This window comes from Pygocentrus nattereri, chromosome 21 (assembly GCF_015220715.1).
Source record: "Pygocentrus nattereri isolate fPygNat1 chromosome 21, fPygNat1.pri, whole genome shotgun sequence".
Lineage (NCBI taxonomy): Eukaryota > Metazoa > Chordata > Actinopteri > Characiformes > Serrasalmidae > Pygocentrus > Pygocentrus nattereri.
Window position 1 is genome coordinate 27,658,159 of NC_051231.1, and position 17,044 is coordinate 27,675,202.

A 17,044-nucleotide genomic window follows, 5' to 3' on the forward strand; every position below is an offset into this window, starting at 1 on the left:
CGATATATAAAACGATTATCGATGCATCTTTTTTTTCTATACAGGATTTCTTCTTTTCACTCTGTGACAACTTTGTAAAGAGCAAAGCATTTGCAATAGTCTATAATTAATTAATTAATTAATTTACTTCCAACATTTTGTATTAATAAACCAAATGGAAGTGATTTATTCAGTTTTGGTCTGGTTGTAGAGAGATGGAGGGGGAGGGAGATCGCCGTGTCTTTGGACTGAATCTTGGCTCCAAAGTGGGCAGCATAGCACGAAAGCCCACATTCTCAAAGACTGAAAACAGACCCTGATCCTTGGCAATAAAAGTTGCGACAAAGTTTGTAATTCACTTCCAGTTTGGGTACCTACTGACTCTGCACATTTTGTCTGTCTTTTACTGTCTTTTGTCTTTGCACTGTTTACTATGCATCTTTTGTTACTGCACTGGAAAAGTAGCCGGAAAGTGTTTCGTTATAATGTACTACCCTGTATTGTATAATGACAATAAAGTTGAATTGAACTGAATTGAATTGGGTTGGAAGCTTCAACATCGCTCACTTGAACATTTGCAGATGACCTGTTCACATTATAAGCACCGCAGTTGGTTTCCTGATGTTCTATTTCGAAATGTTCCATTCCACCTTAAATGGCACCACCTCAGGCGCCATTTAAGGTGGAATGGGAAAATCCAAACAAGAAGCCATCAAATAAGAAGCGACTTCAGCCTCATAAAACAGTCGAACGATTGGAGACATTTTACAAGAAACTATTCAACGTTTGTACTAGGACATTAACACATACTGACACATACTGGACATTAGATGTTGTGGCTCCCAAGGTGGTTTGATTTTTATTGAAAGGACAGAATGGATCTTCTTAACATTTGGGTTGTAACTCCTGACCTAACCCAGCTTTTAGTGCAGAGGGAGGCAGTCGGATTTCTTGCTCATCCATTGGTGTTTTCGTTATGTACCACCACAGTTTTCCCCCACCCCTAATATTTATGTTGTAGACATCGAGACACCTGGTTCCCTTCACCACCACTGTAAAGTCTGAGTCTGTAAATTTCTCTAACAATGAACAATTTCACAACAAACCTCTCTGAATGACTTTGTTTACATCTCTACAACAACTAAATTATGGAAAAATGTTTAGAAATATATAATTTCTCTTTAAGCATGGTCTTGGACTGAAGTGCAGTTGAACTCTTTCTGTAGTCCATGCTTAGGCCTAAGCTGTGTCTGTGAAACTGGCCTTAAGTGTAATATAACACAGTCATTAATTTCTTAGACATCTGAAGCTGAACTTTGAAAATAAAGGTCAGTTCTTACTATAAACAGATGTGGTAGCCCTCTCAAGAGATGTGTAGGTTCACTGGTGGTGTTGGATAGTAAATAAAATGAGTATATTTGTGTTGTAGACGTCATGACCCCTGGTTCCAATCACCACTACTGTAAAGAAATCTGAGTCTGTAAATTTCTCTAGATTGAACCATTTCACATCAAACCACTCCGAATGACTTTAAGATCCCAATAACTGAGAAAATAATACAGAAAATTTGAAAAATAGTTCTTTAAAATTTTCTCAGCAGATAAGCATTTTACAAGCTTATTTCACAGGTCTAATTTTTGCAAAAGTTTAATAATGAAGATTAATAATGAAGAGACTACAAAATAGTCTCTGTTCCCTCACAGAAAGAGAGCTATGATCTGGAACAACGCAATCAATGTTGTAGGTTTAGGCATCATGATTGTAGCTGCCATCGAAGTCAGAATAAATAAATAATAGATTAATAAACATTAGGTTAAAAAATATAGAGTTCATAAATACATACATTTCTAGTAAAATAGTTAAATATTAAAAGCATAATTTCATATATTTCATGTATATTGTTTGTTTTGATAGGGGGAACCAAAGTTTGCTGCCGCGGGTTGATAGGGTGTTACTTTTGAGGGTCATACTTGTAACATGCTGGACCAAGCTAGCAGGCAGACACCTCGCTGATTCCTCTGCCTAAGATCAGCAGTGATTAAGGAAGATTGGATAAAGTGCATAGTGCGTTTAAGGACTGAAGATTTCTAATTTTCTCTCAAGGGAAAGCGGCCAATGAGGTACATTTAATGTTTTCTGTTACTGTAATTTTGTAAGAGTGTAAAGATGTAATGTGACGAATTTCATGTAACAGTACGGTCGCGTTGTTCCTTTGAAGTCTTTATGTGGAAATAAGTTGTTTTTTTTTGTTTTTTCTTTCTGTATGTCTAACAGTTCTCACGGCACACTATCATGCTTTGTGTGATTAAAGCCCGTAATACAAAGAACGACTTGGTTTCGTGATCTCGACTTGAGAGTGAATTACAGTGAGAACTCAGCCACCGCGACACGAGGGGAGAGCGTGAACAGCAGCCAGCAAGGAGCCTGCGCGCGCGTCCATCTCTCGTCGTCGGAGCTGTGAAGATGTGCGAGGTTTCGGCGGAGCCACTCGTCAAAGGACAGTATGCAACCTGCCGGTAACCTAAGCGAGTCGTGTGGTTATGCCAACGAGAAGCACGTTTGAGCCAAGTTAAATGTGAACACGTGTGGTAGCCTCTACAACTGCTTATAGGACTCTGAGTTTGAAGATTCAGTCGGACCGATTGCACTCGCCATAAAGATATTTGCAAGGACTTGCATATTTCATTAAGGAATGCTTGCTAAGTTTGAAGTGTAACTAAGGTTTAATATGATAACTGTTCTGATTATTCTATATTTGTTGCCTTTGATGTTCGCATGTGTATAGGTTAATGTTTAGCAACATTAAGTAATTCTGAGAAGTATTTAGTTTAAAGGAGTACTATGGTATTTGCCTATTTTCAGTGATTTTAAGTTTAAAGAGTGCTCTCATTTAATATTCATCTGACACAAGTCTACGTGGATCTTGCCATATAGGGCATTTAATCTATCAATTTACATTCAAGCTGGTGTGATCTAACTGCAATATTATTATTTCATTTATTATTTGTCTATAGTTATTAGCCTTATTACTACATTATTAATACTTTACATTTTTTATACTTTTACGTTTCAATTTCACAGAATAGCCTTTGAACATAGGCCACTGAAGGATAACGCGTGTAACTGATTTTGAAAATAGTTTCAAGGGTGAAACTTACTTTGATTTACAAGCTAATTTAATTTAAGCTATTTAAGGCTCCTTACGGTTACTTATTAAACTCAGTTTAATTCTTAAAATACTAAAATGGCTGATAAGGACATTGCAACTGAAATGCAAGACCTAGAAGTTCCTCATGAAGAAGAAGAGGAGTCTGTTCATGATGAACCTTTAGAAGAAAAACCTGCACAGGAAGTTGAAGTGAATACAGAAACTGATGTTACTGAAGACAAGAGAAAAAGAAGATTTACTGAAAAGGGTCAGGAGCTGCACAATGAAAAATGAAAGAAATTTCAACGCAATTTTGACAAAACATACGAGAAATGGAAAGTTCTTGCCAAAGAGGCTAAAAAAGCACTCTCCTTACCCAACACATCCAAGGTTCTACATGAACACCAAATTCAAATTCACGCTGCTGATCTCGAAGTAAAGGAACGCTATGAGGATGTTCGCAAATACAGTGTCCCGGACGCAGACACCCGACGTCGGGTAGACACCTGTGATGCTGTATCAAAACAGCTGATTGAACGACTACATGTTCTACAAGATGAAGACACAGATAAGCATTTACCCACTGTACGAGCACCATGGGGTAACACTGGCTCAGTGTTTTCATGTCAAGAAGACCAAGTGTCCATGTTGAGCCGCCCAGTCTATGGACGTGTTTCAAAATGCTCAAGCGTGTCCTCCACAAAGAAGCAGGAGGCAGAAGCAAAACTTGCTGCAACTAAAGCTACCTTGAAGGTTCTAGCAGAAATGGAACAGGAAGAAAAGGAGCTTGAAAGGCTTGAGGCTGAGAATAGAAGGCAGCTAGCACAGCAAGAAGCAGAAAATGCTGAAAGACATAAGTTACTGGAAGAGAAGCGCAGACAGTTAAAACGTTTGGAAGCAACTAAAAGAATGAATGCTGCAAAGGCAAGACTTCACGTCTACGAACCATAACCTGCCTCCACTTAAAGCTAATGCCCTTCCAAAGTACAGCATGCCTTCACAGTCTGCCAGTAAGCTCCCCACCACGACCTATGAAGTCCTAAAGCCTACTTCTCAAGTTGCTCGCCCCACTTTTCACGATAACAGCACAACAATGCTTGCTGAAGCGATAGCATAGTCCATAAATACAAGCCGTCTTCCAGTGCCAGAGCCGCCAATCTTAAGCGGAGACCCAATAAGATACAAGGACTGGAAAATGTCATTCCTAACCCTTATAGGCCGGAAGAACATTCCCGTAAATGAAAAGATTTACTACCTCCGCAAGTATGTAACAGGAGTGGCGAAGAAAGCAATTGAGAGTTATTTCCTGGTGGGCACTGAGGAAGCCTATTATTCTGCATGGGAAATATTAGAAGAACGATACGGCAACTCCTTTGTGGTCGCTAAGGCTTTCTGCGACAAGCTGAATTCATGGACAAAGATTGGACCCAAAGACAGTGTTGAGCTGAGAGAATTCGCAGACTTTCTGCGAGGCTGTCAAGAAGCTATGAGTCATATTAAGAGTCTCGAAGTCCTAAACGACTGCAGTGAAAATCAAAGAATCCTTAGCAAGCTCCCTGACTGGCTCACTGCCAGGTGGAACAGAAAGGTAATGGAATTCGAAGAAGAAACACAAGACTTTCCTAGTTTCCACACCTTTGTTGAATTTGTGTCTAGAGAAGCCAAGATAGCTTGCAATCCGATGACTTTGCTTCATGCTCTGAAGAGTGGTGATGCTGAAAGGGCAAAGCCGTCTAAGGTCCGCAATGTTGGTGCAAAGGTGCTAGCAAGTGCATCTGAAGAGAAGCCAGATGTTGAAGGACAAAGGGGCAATGCTAAGGGATGCATGTTTTGTGAGAAGACAAACCATGGCATTCAGAAATGTCGGAAGTTAATAAAGAAGCCTATTAAAGAGCGAGTTAAGTATGTGCAAACAAAGAAATTGTGTTTTGCATGTCTAAGGCCTCTGCCCTGCGATGGACTGGCGACCTGTCCAGGGTGTATCCTGCCTTCCGCCCGAAGACTGCTGGGATAGGCTCCAGCATCCCCCTGCGACCCTGACGGAGAAGCGGTTTAGAAAATGGATGGATGGATGGATGTCTAAGGCCAGGACACCACTCAAAGAGCTGCGAGAAGAGAAGTGTTTGCAATGTGTGCACGGGGAGGCATCCCACATGTCTGCATGAAGACCGTGCCAAGGCGGATGAAAAGGTCCAAGCTGATGGACAAAATGAGAGTGGGAAACCCTCGAAAGGAAAAGAAAAGCCTAAAGAGCAGAAACATGGTGACACAGAAGCTACAATTACTGAAGTAACAAGCACAGCTATGTCTAACCAAGTCATGCACAATAGGAACAGCACATATGCATCCACAATAGTGCCAGTTTGGCTGTCAACAACAAGAAACCCAGATGCTGAAGTTCTGATATACGCTCTTCTAGATAGTCAGAGCGATAGCACCTTCATCCTACAAGAAAGAGCAGAGACTCTCGATACACAGATGGAGCCCGTGCAATTAAAGCTTGCCACTCTAGCGTCCAAGCGGACTGTAATCCCAAGTCACAAGCTAGTTGGGTTGCAGGTCAGAGGGTTTTACTCCTCCAAGAAAATCCCTTTTCTTGTGACTTATTCGCGAGACTTTATCCCTGCTAGTCTAAGTCACATTCCCACACCCAAGACAGCAAGAGCATGGTCTCACTTAGAGCACCTTGCTGAAGAGATCGCTCCTCTGATAGACTGTGACGTTGGCCTGCTCATAGGGTACAATTGTTCTCAAGCCCTGTTGCCAAGAGAAATTGTATCAGGCAAAGATGACGAGCCGTTCGCAGTAAGGACAGATCTTGGCTGGAGCATCGTTGGCTGTGTCAATCCCTGTGTTGACTATGGAGATGCCATCGGAAGCAGCCACAGAATCATTGTGAAACAAGTCACACCAAGTATACAGTCATCTAGTGACCTAACGAATCAAGTTCAGTACATATGCAGAACCCAAGTCAAGGAAGTCATTGTTCCGACTGATGTGCTGAAAGTGCTTGAATCCGACTTCAGCGAGAGAAACGTGGAAGATGCCCATTTCTCTCAGGATGACCTTCTCTTCATCACGAAAATGGAGTAGGGCATAAAGACACAAGCGAATGGACAGTGGGAAATGCCATTGCCATTTAAAGAAGACAAGCCGTGTCTGCCTAACAACCTGAAGTGTGCAGATCATCGTCTCCGGTGTCTGAAAAGGAGATTTGAGAAAGACAAGCAGTACCACAAGGACTACGTTGCATTCATGAGCGACATCATATCCTGTGGAGATGCTGAGAAGGTCCCGGAAAGTGAATTCCAATGGGGTTCTTGCTGGTACATTCCGCACCACGGAGTCTACCATCATCAGAAACCAGGGAAGATCCGTGTGGTGTTTGACTGTTCAGCCAAGTTCGAAGGAATATCACTTAACAACCATCTACTCACTGGACCAGAGTTGACCAATACTTTGATAGGCGTCCTCTGTCGGTTCAGGAAGGGCCCAGTAGCTGTAATGTGCGATATTGAGCGCATGTTTCACCAGTTTCGGGTCACAGCAGAACATCAGGACTACCTCAGGTTCCTGTGGTGGGACAACGGGGATATCGAGTCAGAGCCATCAGTTTACCGAATGAAAGTGCACCTATTCGGTGCAGCCTCGTCACCCGGCTGTGCGAACTACGGCCTCAAACATGTTGCCGCACAAGGACAAGGTCGATTCAGTGAAGCAACAATCCACTTCATCGAAAGAAACTTTTACGTCGATGATGGCCTGATAAGTGTATCAACGCCGGAAGAAGCCATAAAGTTGGTTGCTGAAGCCAGACAGCTCTGCAGCTCTGGAAGGTTGCGCATCCACAAGTTCGTTTCCAATTGCCGAGAGGTGCTTGCATCCCTCCCGAAGGAAGAGTGTGCAGATGCATCAAAGGGTCAAGACCTGGCTCTTGGTGAACCCCAGATGGAGAGAGCGCTAGGTGTGAAATGGTGCATCACATCAGACCACTTCAGCTTCCGAGTGGTGGTGGACGAACGCCCACTCTCTAGAAGAGGAGTGTTGTCGACTGTGGCCTCCATCTTCGACCCCTTGGGCTTTGTCGCTCCCTTCATTCTGATCGGGAAGCAAATACTTCAACGAATGTGTCGCGACAAGGTCGGATGGGATGATCCACTGCCAGACGATCTGAGACCACGGTGGGAGTCCTGGCTCCTGGACTTGAAGAACCTGGCAGACGTCAAGATTCAGCGATTTTATCTCCAATCAGAGTTCAAGCAAGTCCAAAGGTATGAACTCCATTACTTCTCTGATGCGAGCGTCCTGGCTATGGAGAATGTACTTACCTGCGGGTAATCAGCAAAACAGGACAAATCCACTGCTCCTTAGTGATGGGCAAAGCCCGAGTGGCCCCGACTAAGGTCACAACTGTGCCAAGACTCAAGCTCTCGGCAGCTGTTGTAGCTGTAGGTATGAGTGACATGCTCAGAAAGGAGCTAGAAATAGATGCTCAAGAAGTCTTTTGGACGGACTCAAAGGTTGTCCTTGGATACGTGAACAGCGATGCAAGAAGATTCCATGTGTTTGTGGCAAATCGCATCCAGCGGATTAAGGACAGCACCAGACCAGATCAGTGGAGACACGTGAGCTCAGAAGACAACCCCGCCGATCATGCGTCGAGAGGCCTGCGGGCACAGGAGCTCATTGCCTCCAACTGGTTCTCTGGTCCTGATTTTCTCTGGTGTGAAGAACTTCCCAGTGGAAATGTTGAGGTGGAAGATGTAACAGTAGAAGACCCTGAAGTACGCATGCCGTGTCATCCTGCATTAACAAGTGTGTCAAGTGCAGATGGTTTAGAAGGTCTACAGAGAATCAGCTAATGGCAGACTTGCCGCGCGACCGCATGGAAGAAACACCTCCATTTACGTATTGTGGAATAGACTGCTTCGGACCGATCTATGTTAAGGATGGAAGGAAGGAGTCGAAGCGTTATGGCCTGCTGTTTACTTGCTTATGCTCTCGTGCAGTTCATATAGAGCTTCTTGAAGAGATGACCACAGACTTTTTCATCATTGCTCTCCGTGCCTTCATAGCCATACATGGTAATGTTCGACAACTCCGCTGCAATCAAGGCACCAATTTCGTCGGTGCCAGGCGTGAGTTCATAGAGGCCTTGAAGGAGATGGATCAAGAACGCCTAAAGATACTGGGCTGTGAGTTTGTCATGAATCCGCCGTCAGCAAGCCACATGGGTGGTGCCTGGGAAAGGCAGATTCGGACAATAAGAAGTGTGCTTACATCTATCCTGGATCAGTCCTCTAATTGACTCGATACTTCATCATTGAGGACATACTTCTATGAAGTAATGGCAATCATTAACAGTCGACCATTAACGGCTCACTTACTGAACGATCCCATGGGACCAAAGCCTCTTTCACCTAATCATATACTGACAATGAAGTCCTCTATCATTCTTCCACCACCTGGAAAGTTTGAAAAAGAAGACCTCTACCTTCGGAAGAGGTGGCGCAAGGTCCAATACTTAGCCAACGAGTTTTGGTCCAGATGGCGCAAAGAATATCTGCTGAACTTACAACCGCGTCAGAAATGGCAACGAAAGCGCAGAAATGCTAAGGTCAATGATATAGTGATCGTGCAAGATGACACTGCCCCAAGAACCGAGTGGAAGTTGGCAAAGGTCACAAAGGTCTCGTTGTTCCTTTGAAGTCTTTATGTGGAAATAAGTTGTTTTTTTTGTTTTTTCTTTCTGTATGTCTAACAGTTCTCACGGCACACTATCATGCTTTGTGTGATTAAAGCCCGTAATACAAAGAACGACTTGGTTTCGTGATCTCGACTTGAGAATGAATTACAATGATCATCAGCAAACCAGCAAAATAGTTCGAGATGATCCTGATCTCTCGCTTTTTCTTTGGTTTCACCTCAGGTAAGCACCTCTCACCTGCTACTTACATTACAACACCAATGTAGAGACATTTCAGATTCCTCAGTATGCAGTTGCACTCAGTTTATCTTGTCACCATGTTCCAATGATTCTGCTTGTTATTGATTGTAAAGGTTTAGGTGGGAACCTCCATGTCTAATGTACTAATACTTCACTGTGCCTGTCTCCCAGTGAGATCCTGGGTCGGGAGGACTGGTGGAACATCCTGCCCTGCGTCCCAGCGTTTTTCTCCATAATTCAGATGGTAACGCTGCCTTTCTTCCCTGAAGTCCCGAGATACTTACTGATAGAGAAGGGCAACACTGAACAGTGTAAAAAAGGTATTTACATCAAGTTCCACAAGTCTCTCAAAACTGATCTGTCTTTACTTTTCAAAGAATCAGCCTCATCTAGAAAAAGCTGTTTATGAGCATACGTCTTGTGCATCATACACACACACAAAAAGTACTTTTGAACCGGTTTGCCATGTGCACAAAAGATTGTTATTGATGTTTTCTATTTTCATTCTTATTATTGGTTTTATAGGGGATGCTGATAATAGTTTTGTGTAATTAACCACAAGTGAAGCTTTTTTTTATCAGGTTGTTAAACTATAGGAAAACTTACCGTTACGTCACAACAGCAAATATATTTGCCCCCTGGAAATACAGCTAACTTATCCACCAGGATGTATAGTCAACCGTCATGTTTACAAACATGCAGATTTGGTCTATTATGCTCGATATTTACACACATTTGTGCCAGACATTGAGTTTAATTGTACACATATGCCAAAGGTTAAACTGATGAATAACAAAACTGTTGGTGAAGTTTGTATGTGGTCATTTTACGATCATTTTTATGAGTTGATACCTGCACTGTATTCATAGTAAACAACAAAAATGTCTGAATATTTGTTTTCTCCTACTGTATGCATACATGCTGTGTGAACCTTTGCATGTGCTTTTGTGTGTATATGTGTGTACCTGTGTATATTTATGTTTTTGTGTGTGTTGCAGCGCTGCAGTGTCTGTGGGGACCGGGAGACTATAAGCTGGAGATCGAGGAGATGCTGCTAGAGCAGGCGTCTCTGGGAGGAGAGCACAGTAAGACTCTGATGGAGCTGCTGAGGGACCAGAGCATACGCTGGCAACTTCTCTGTATATTCGTCATCAATGGGGCTATTCAGTTCAGTGGCATCTCGGTGGTAAGTAACCTAGAACAGGGGTGCTTAACTCTTGGTCTTTGTGATCTCCCACCTTTGAGAGTTCCGTAATATTTCCATAGTTTAGTTCCGTAATATTAATTGATTACCTGGATCAGGGCATTAGATTGGGTAGATTGAGTAATTGGGCCCTCTAATAACTTGCCCTTAACAAGACTCCACATCACTTCAGGGTAAAGAGGTGGGGGGCTAAACTGCTGAAAGGCAAACATATTGTAGAATCACAACCATGGATATGACATCATAACCATGATGAATTCAGAATGGCCTGCTTTTGCAGTCTAGGTTTCAGTCATTGCTGCTCATACAGGCAGTTCTCACCCATTTGTTTTCACCCTTTTTAAAACAAGACTTTCAAACCTGACCCTGGATTTCAAAGATCACTGAAGTCCTCTCACAACCTTCTTGTGCTGTTGTTCATATTGAAGTATGAGGCCTTCTGATCTATTCTCTTCTGTTTGCACAGGTCGGCGTCTTTTCGTTCAGCATCTTCCAGGAGGCGGGAATTCCTGTCGAAAAGATTCGTTACGTCACACTTCGGGTGGGAGTGTCTGAAATCCTTACCAACATCACATGTGTGAGTTCTCAGATCAGAATGAGCATTTCTGATCCTTCAAAAGATTCTTTACAAATTTAAAAGGTGAGTGTGTGATCTGTATGCATCTGTATGATGTTCTATTATGTGTTTGTGTACATATTATATGCACAGGGTCTGCTGATTGACCGTGTGGGCAGGAGAGTGCTGCTTTGGGTAGGTTTTGGTTCCATGGCAGTCATTATGGCACTGATTACAGTCAGTCTGGAGCTAAAGGTGACTGATTTTCACCCAACAACCACATTCATATGCTATAGATCAACCATACTGTCATAGATCAGTTATTTACATGAGCACTGAGTATAGGCCAGTTTTCCAAGTGTAAACACCCCCGGTAAAATTAAATGTTTTATTTTAGTGCAGAATTTATTTCATACAGAGTCAAAGATTGCAGTTTAGATTTTGAATAACTTAAAAAGTTATCCAACATGTTGTTAAAATAAAAGTCATTCTTGGAGTTTTCATGCTCAGTTTTGTTTAACATCTGAACATAATCTGATTAAATCTCAGTTCTGAACATACAGTCATATGCAAAAGTTTGAACACCCCTGGTCAAATTATATTGTAAGTGAAAATAAGTTAACACATCCACCTGAGAGAACTTAAATATGTAATTTTTAAAAAATGCCAAATTTTTGTGCACAATTTTTATTTATTTTGCTGAGTTTTACTGAGAACATATTGAGGAAAAATAAAAATCCTAAACTATAGAATGTAAAACGTCTAAGTTGACCAGGGGAGCCCAACCTTTTGCAAACAGGCAACTTTAGCCCCAGGAATTCACTTACCTCAACAAATAATTAGTCTTAGATCAAATAAATGTATACAACTAAAAAAATCAAATAAAACCGTTTGCAAATGTTTGGACGCCCCTGTTCAAATGATGTATTGTTTTGAGTGATCACCTAATAGTTTCTGGTGCTCACCACATAGTATCGGGTGCTAATCTGATAGTATGTGGTGCTCACAACATAGTATTAGGTGCTCGCCCTGTTGTATTGGTTGCTCACCTGATAATACCGCGTGTTCACCTAATAGTATTGGGTACTCATCTGATAGTATTAGGTGCTCACCTGATAGTACTGGGTGCTCATCATGTTGTATCGATTGCTCACTTGATAGTATTGGGTGTTCACCTGATAGTATTGGGTGCTCACCACATAGTATCGGGTGTTCACCTGATAGCATTAGGTGCTTACCACATAGTATTGGGTGCTCACCACGTTGTGTCTGGTGCTCACCTAATAGTAACTGATGCACCACATCCCATCAGGGGCTCTGTAACTCTCACTTAAATAATCAATATGTAACTTGAGTCAGGTTGTTCAAACTTTGATGACTGTATTAATAATCTCTAATCAATACCCTCCCACTCTGTCACATTATCAGGATTACTCTGTCTGGACTCCGTACAGCACCGTCGCCCTCATATTCCTCTTTGTCATCTGTTTCGGGGGAGGACCATGTAAACTCTCATTTACTACCTTTAAACTTAAATATCTTTTAGGAAATCCATTAGCCATTAATACAATTCACTAATTGCTTGTCTGTCTTTTGATTGACAGCTGGGGTGGTGCCATCGTTCAACCACGAGATATTTGTCCAGTCGTATCGCTCTGCAGCGTTTGTGTTCATTGGAATTATGACGTGGGCCGGTTTCACTGTGCTAGGATTCATCTTCCCTTTCCTTCTGGCAAGATTGATGTTATTACCACAATTTTGAATTCTGTCATCACTGACTGAGGCGCCCATAACCCACCATTAACAAACAAACAAAAAAACAAACAAATAAATATATAAAAATAAAACATGCATTCCTACCATCACTCACTCATACACACACACACAAACACACACAAGTATGTGTCTTAAGGTAAAGTGCTGAGTGCAGCAGCAGTTAAAGAGTGTATAGAGGGATCAGTGAGGTAAGAGTCGGATAAGTGAGGTAATAAGGCAGGTGAGTGAGGCGCTAGAATAAACACTGATCTGAGACGGTACTTTCAGAGGATGGAAAGCTGAGTATGATACGATATACTAATATATTTAGAAGTGCAGTTTAGAAACTGGAATATTGTTTATGTGTAATATTTTAAACAGAGTGATGGCTTGTGGGAAGAATGCATAAAAGCAATGCTTGCTGCATAGTGACAGCTTTTCATGTTCACATCTTCATATTCATCCAGATATAACTCTCCATTCTCTCCATTCATATAACTTCAGAACTTTCTTGCCATAGCCAATGTTGTCTGATCTGATCTACTCTATTGCTGTTGTTTTATTCAAAACTGGGCCGTGCATTTTAAACTATTTGACAATACTTTTGGAGGGTAATATTTTGGAAGGTAGATCAGATGAGGCAAGCAGGTTCTGAAAGGATCAATGTTAAAATAAAGTAGCAGAAAGCAATATCACGGCCTTGTCACAGAGACAAAAAGGTCAAATTGGTCTAATGTATGCAATCAAAATGACCACTAATGGTCTTACAAGGAAGAGATACTATCCCATTCAACAAACAGTAGATACAGTTGAATGCAAAAGTTTGAACACACCTGGTCAAATGATGGTTTTGTTGATTTTTTTTAAGTGAAAATGAGTTAGCACATCTTTTACAGAGAATACACTTAAATATGCAAGTTTTCAGCTACTTTTAATGCACAATTTCAATTTATTTGGTAATATTAAAAAAACAAGATATTTATGGCATTTGGCTGACGCTCTTATCCAGAGCGACTTACACTTTGATCATTTTACACTGGTAGGCGAAGGTGGTGTTAGGAATCTTGCCCAAGGACTCTTATTGGTATAGTGTAGGGTACTTACCCAGGTGGGGGATTGAACCCTAGTCTACAGCATAGAAGGCAAAGGTGTTACCCACTACACTACACCAACCACTTTACAGATATAAAATGTGAAATAATTTCAAAGTGTTAAATTCAGCAAGTAAATAGTAATTGTGCATTAAAATGTGCAGAAGTGTATCTCTTAGCTTGTTTTCACTTCAGTCAACAAAACATCATTTCACCAGGGGTGCCCAAACTTTTGCATGACTTTATGGAATTTATTTATTTGCCAAAATAATCTTTAAACCAGTCAAAACGACAGCTTCAGCCTTTCTAGTGTTCATTTGTCAGCAGCCTGTAGCACAATGTGATGTACTATGTTACAATAAGAAAGTGCAGGGTTACTATAAGATACCGAGTCCATTATTATGACTGTTGTTAAGTTCTTGTGTCTTGTGCCTACACATTCACAATTACGCACTGCACTGAAGACAGAAAGAAGTTTCTTTACAAGCTGCTGCACAATAGCTAATGACCAGCTTTCAGCGCACCGTTCCAGCTGTGCTCAGCTGAACAAAGGCTCATGTGATGTTGTCTTGTGTTCCTCAGGCCGCCCTGAAGTCCTTCAGCTTCATGCTCTTCTCATGCGTCTGTTTGGCCGCGTCGCTCTACATTTTCTTCATCCTCCCAGAAACAAAGGGCAAAACTCCACTGGAAATCTCCGAGGAGTTCAGGAACATCCGAATATGCGGCTCTTCCACTGACGACAAGTGCTTGGAGACGAGACTGTGAAAAACAAACGGGACAGAAGTATTTCAGTATTTTCTGATGTTCACTTTACTACTGAACTGCTAAATGAGACTTGACGAATAGTGATTTATTTTTCTAATTTAATAAAATCATTGTAGTATCTTGGAACTGCACAATACTGGGGCAGAACTGCCCTGAACTTATTTATGTATTTATTTATTTCCTTCTTTGTAAAATTCTGCTCAACTCATCAATTTTTGTCAAGCACTTTATGAGATAAGCCACGTTACAGCAGAAAGACCCTTCTTTGGAGACACTCTTAGCTCCTGTATTTGTTGTGCCTTGAGCAATGAAATCTCTCCACTACATAATAATACTCAGTCCTAGTTTATTATCTTTACCAGTTTATATCCAAATAAAACTTGAATTTACTGAAGGAACTCTGCTGTTCTACTTAATTAAAGACACACTCTGGGCTAAATTAAGAAAGCAACCATCATTACATCTGTTAAAAACGCACACTCGCCTGTTAGAATAGTGCTGTAGAGTGGGATTTTGTGGTTTAAAGACTAGGAAAACCCCCTTCTGATGATGTGTCTTGAAGGTGAGCAAAGCAATAGAGAGAAAGGATCAGTCAATTGACAGAAAGGACTCATCAGATGAGGAGAACAAGCTAAAACCTAAATTTAACAAATTAGCTGGCTTTCTAGATCCTTGCTGCAGTTTGGCTTCTTTTTTCTAGTTGAAAGGTTAAAAAAATGTCTCTGGCATCTGTTTTCTACTAAATAAGGATTTAATGACCAAGGTAGCAGTTATTCTAATGCTAGCTGTGCTGTATTTATTATGGATCAGCCTGTAGATCAGTGGCAAGGCTAGCAGTCAGGACTGGTTAACAGCACAGGGACTTCCAGTGGATAATCCATACTGTAATCAATCTCCAGTGACCAGGTTTATTTCTGCCAGTTGGTGGCGCTACATTACATTCATTTCAAATGCTGCACATTTGCAGGTCACTTGATCATATTTGCACTTAGATCAGCTATCGATGATAGCTGGTCTCGTTTTACAGATCAGGTTCTATGTAGAACCATCTACAGCACATTTGTATGAACCCTTTCATGATACAAAGAACCTTTTAATCATGCAAAGGGTACTTTGGGTGTCCATGGGTCTATTTAGAACCATTTGTTTTAATAAGGAACCACTGAAGAACCATCTTTTAAAGAGTGTTAAAAATGATTTCCACAGGTGTAAATTTAGCTCTCAGGGTTTTTGTATGAAATATTTAGCTTATTAATATCTCTATTAGTGCCTAGTTTGGTAGAATCCATATTCTTTTATATGTTTAGTTTTTAACTGTGTCTGGGTCAAATATTAAACATAGCTTTTATTTGTATACTTGCACATTGAAATGCATTGAAATTATGACTTCTGCTCAACTGTCGATGCTTAAAATCCCTAATGAATGGTCATATCTCCAAACTTTACAAGAGAAGAAAAACATTCAGTTAAAAACCATAAACAATAATCATACAAAAACAACAACAATAAGAAGCAGAAGACGAATAAAATCTTACAGTTTTATGACGGCAACGATACATGCTTATTTTCTTTAAATAAAATATGACCCAGTAAACAGGCTTCAGGTCAGCAGGACAGAGACTAGATCACAGAGCCTTTTCCTTCAGCCCCTCCCTATCAAAGGTGTTTTAAATTCTACACTGGGCACCCTGACCAGCCCGTGCTGGACTTTGGCACTCTGGGTCCAGAACTGGACTGTCCTGATGCAAGTCATGTTTTTATTTATACGTTAACGACTCTGGTGTTTGCTCTGCTCTGCATGATCCACAGGGCTGAGAACTGAGTGTTCTAATGTTCTCCAGCCATTGGCAGCTGCTTTACTGATCAGCTGAAATAGATCCCAAATATGTAATGATAGCCATAGACTTAGTAGAGCATTTACGGTACTGTAACAAAAGTTAGAGACTACCATTCATTTATTACGTCTCCTGTCTTGTGGATGTGTAGCTGTCGAGAAGACGTTACTGACCACCCCAGAGGGCAGACCTCAACACGCATGCTTACTTAATGGCAGTTTTGGCTGAAATGAATTAAGTGTGGCCTCTGACTTTTGCACAGTGTTGCATTTACACTTGTTGTAGGGGGTGTTGGAGCCTATCCCAGCAGTCACTGGGTGGGTACAACCTGGACAGGTTGCCATCGCAGGGTAGACACACACACATATACAGGTACACACACACTCAGTCCTTTTTGGCAATATAGCATGACCAGTTGGCCTGACTACATGTCTGTACAGGACTGTGGGAGGAAACCTGTGCAAAATCCACATGGAAAGAAACCTGGTTGCCTGGCCGGGGAATCGAACCCAGGCCCAGGCTTGCTGTGAGGCGACGGTTGATTTCAAATTAGTGATCAAAAATAGATTGTGCCAAAACTTTTGCACAGGTCACAGGTTAAATGCAGCAAATGAACAGTAACCGTGCAGTAAAATGTCCTGAGGTGTGTTCTCTGTAGAGGATAAGTTCACTTATTTCACAGCACGTCATTTGACCAGGGCATCAAAACTTTTGCATATGACCATAAAAAGAACATGTTAAGCATCTATTCTTGCAGAGTCATT

At 41.4% G+C, this 17,044-nt stretch overlaps 1 pseudogene; it reads left to right on the forward strand.

Annotated features, from left to right (window-relative positions):
- The first annotated feature begins 8,983 nt into the window (after positions 1–8,983).
- On the forward strand, positions 8,984–14,511 carry LOC108434875 (annotated as a pseudogene).
- The last annotated feature ends 2,533 nt before the right edge of the window (positions 14,512–17,044 follow it).